We start from the raw sequence: 3,599 nt of genomic DNA on the forward strand, positions 1-3,599 counted from the left end.
TTTGGTATTTGGAGCGTTCATCATCAGCAGCCATGATCAGTCCACTGCAGGATGAATGCCTCCCCCACACCGAGCACACTTCTCCACGCTAGTCAGAGCGGGTTGGTTAACGGGAAAGGATCCCCTGGATCCGTCGGTTCAGATCCAACACGCCATTGATGTTAGCCATGCCGTGTTCATGACTTAGGGGCCGTCCATAAATGACGTCACGCGATTTAGGACGATTTTTTTACCCCTGCCCCCTCGTCACACAGCGTCACAAAAAGTCAGACCTCCCCCTCAAATATGACGTCACAAAGCTCTGCCCCTCCCCAAACCATATTTCCATTTTGAAAATAAAACATGCTTCACATCGCTTTAAACTATTGTCATTGTAGTGCGTATTTAATGTGGCGCTGCACTCTGATGTTGTAGGAGTGTTGTTATAACAATTCTATATTTATTTAAAGTTGCGCATTTTGATGTGACGTCACATTTCTCAACCCCCCCCCCCTCGTCACACATCGTCACAAACATCTGACCCCCCCCCTAGGTGCGTGACGTCATTTATGGACGGCTCCTTAGTGCAGTAGTTCTTAACCTGGGGTGCATGCACCCGCTGGGGGTGCGAGATGCCCTTCCTGAGAACCAAAGGGGTGTCGGGTACAGTCAAGGTTAAGAACCACTGGCTTCGTGTGTTAACCGCAGTACCACTGCTCCTCCACTTAAGACTCACCGCTGACCGTATCATCCCATTTTCACGTCGTTGAGCAAATGCTATGCCTTGCCCACGCAGCGCAGCTGCCACCGCGGGACGAGGAGAGGCTACGCATTTCTTCCGCGGAGCACCGTGCAGGGCGTTGTGGCTTCCCACCTTGCCGTTCCCGCATGGCGCGGGCAGCGTGCCGTGGCGAGCAGGGTCAAGTATCCCAGCACACGGCCAGGGACTCCCAGAGCTCCGTCCCTCTTCTCCTCCCGGGCCCTGCGCGCATTGGTACCCCCTCGCCATCCACACCGCCGATGCCAGCCTTGGAGCCACGTGCGTGCCCTCGGCAGTTCCTAACTCGGCGGCATGGACGTGGGTCCCACCGCGTCTTCTCAACCCACCACACCTCTGCGATGCCAACGTGACGCCCGCGTCGTGGTTGGGTTCAGCAACTTATCCATACAATCATCACGGTCATCACGGTCACCTCCATCACCACGCGGTCTCATCCGAGTGGCAGCGAGCGCACGGCGCGCATCTCACTCCGCCTCCACCGGGAGTGGCCAATGACATAAATACCCCAGCCGCCGCATGCAAGGACATCATCGACAGCAACATTCACAACACCATCAATATTAACACCACCACCATCACCACCAAACCCGGGACCGTCGCCACGGCTGGCGTTCAGAGACGAGCCGGGCACCCGTGTCCCATCTGTGGGAAGCTGTACACGCGGCGCTACGGGCTGCGCATCCGCGTGCGCACGCACACCGGGCACAAGCCGCCGCGCTGCGCAGTGTGCCAGAGGAGGTTCGGGGACCCTAGCAACCTGAACAAGCACGTGCGTCTGCACGGCGGCCTCGGCCACGTGGCGCTGTCGCGGCCGCGGCCTCCTCCTTCCCCTCGGCCACGTGGCGCCGCTGACCCGTCGCACCGCTGCCACGTGTGCGGAGTGACGACGAAGCGACGCAGAGACCTGGCGCGACACGTGCGTGCGCGCCACGCTCCGGGCGTAACCCGATGATGAGCGTCGTGGGCGAGCACGCTTCGTGGTGCCGTTGGGGCAGCAGATAAGAGGCAGAGATTGACTGACATTTTTAAATAACGCTTTGCGGGACTAGGTGGTGAGCAGCAGATGTCAATGCAATAAAATACACTGTGATACTGTACTGCTATGCTCCCACGTTTATGCTCCCCCCACCTTCAACAACCTGCACAACTGCTCCGCCTACACCACCAACCCGCGTTCATCCAGCCGCCGATTAACCAAGGGCTGCACGTGTGCATGCATATTTTCTCAAGTCGCGACGCAATAACACGTTTGCATCATCGTCATCAGCAGCAGCAGCAGCAGCTGCTGTAGGAGTATCATCTTCATCATTATCAATTAATGGCCCCATTATTTGACAGATGATGTTGGCCACCCGGGAGATGGCCACGTAGTCCATCACCCTTGCCACTGAACTATTCTGCACTTAGTACAAGGTTTAGTAATTGCCTCCGCCGCTTTGTAATTTCTTTTCGAGGTTATTTTTCGTTGCAAATTGCAGGGTCGAAAGACCCACCAAGTACTGCTGGGACAGGCACGTGCGATCCGAGTCACTGTGCTCTAAATCCCAAAATAACCGACGATTATCCACAATTAAATTGTTCGGGAAAATAACAACAGTAATTATAATAGCTCCCTACCTAACACAACATTGTTCAAGCAGACGTATCTCTTTTTGTTCATTAGAAAAAATATTATTTGATTTATTTTATTTTATCAATTTATTATTTTATTCTCATTCTACGTGACTTTACCGAAAGAACCAAAGAAAATTAATATCTATTATGCTTATGAAAACAAATGTGGGCTTTAAGGTTTGACTCGAACAAGAGCAGCAAATAAAGTTGAAAAGAAAAGAGAATTCCAGACAGCGGGAGCAGACGCCGAGAAGGAGCGACCTCCTCGCGTGGAACGAACGTTTGACGACTGTGGGCGACTTTGTAAAGAAGGAAGAGGCCTTCATCGCTGGGGAAGAAAATCAACGCGCCGAAAAGTAGGGTGAGATGAGAGTGGAGAGATAGAGACAAGACTGTGAAGAATGGAATGCTTTGTAACATACGGCGCAACAACGGTGGTGGTCGTGGGTCAGACGAGTCTGCGGTGATGTAAACACCGCGCGGTAACTGCGAATTCGTCTTAGTTTGTTTCTGGATACATATCATCACCATCATCTGATGTTAAAATGAACATGTTCATGTTTACATGAAAGCGGTTGGGAAGATTTTTCATGCAGAACCAAACACTCGTAATCAAGTGTGTCAGCATACATGACAACACTTGGCTGATGATGATAATTATGATGATGGTAATTATGATGATGATTATATGATCATGTGGATGGGGATAATGATGACGACGATATTTGATGATTAATATCATGGATTTGATGATGATGATGACACGCACAACTATCATGGTGAAGCCAATCACGATGATAAATAAATGATGACGGCGATGGATTGGTGATGATGATGACAATCATGATGGTGAGAATGATGCTGATAATGATGACAACGACACGCATGATGGTGATGATAAAATATACACAGATGATGATGACTTGATAATAATGATTAACGCAATGAAGATAATGATGATGATGACAATACACCATTACGATTATGCAGAACATGACATGGATAACAATGTTTTTTTAAAGTTATGTGACGCACGTAATATTGTGTAGCCTCGTGGTGTCCAGAGCCACAAAGACAAATATCCCCCTTATTGCCTTAACAGCCTTATGTTAGCGAGCACCTATGAAGGCCGGCACGCCACACGAGGGGGTGAGTGGCCAGCACCACGCCCGGCCACCTTTCTCTCCCTCGTGGCGATGTTTACGCCACGAGGGACCTACGGGAG

Source organism: Petromyzon marinus, chromosome 51 (genome assembly GCF_048934315.1).
Source record: "Petromyzon marinus isolate PM22_M1 ecotype Great Lakes invasive population chromosome 51, UKy_Petmar_22M1.pri1.0, whole genome shotgun sequence".
In the NCBI taxonomy this organism is placed as follows: domain Eukaryota; kingdom Metazoa; phylum Chordata; class Hyperoartia; order Petromyzontiformes; family Petromyzontidae; genus Petromyzon; species Petromyzon marinus.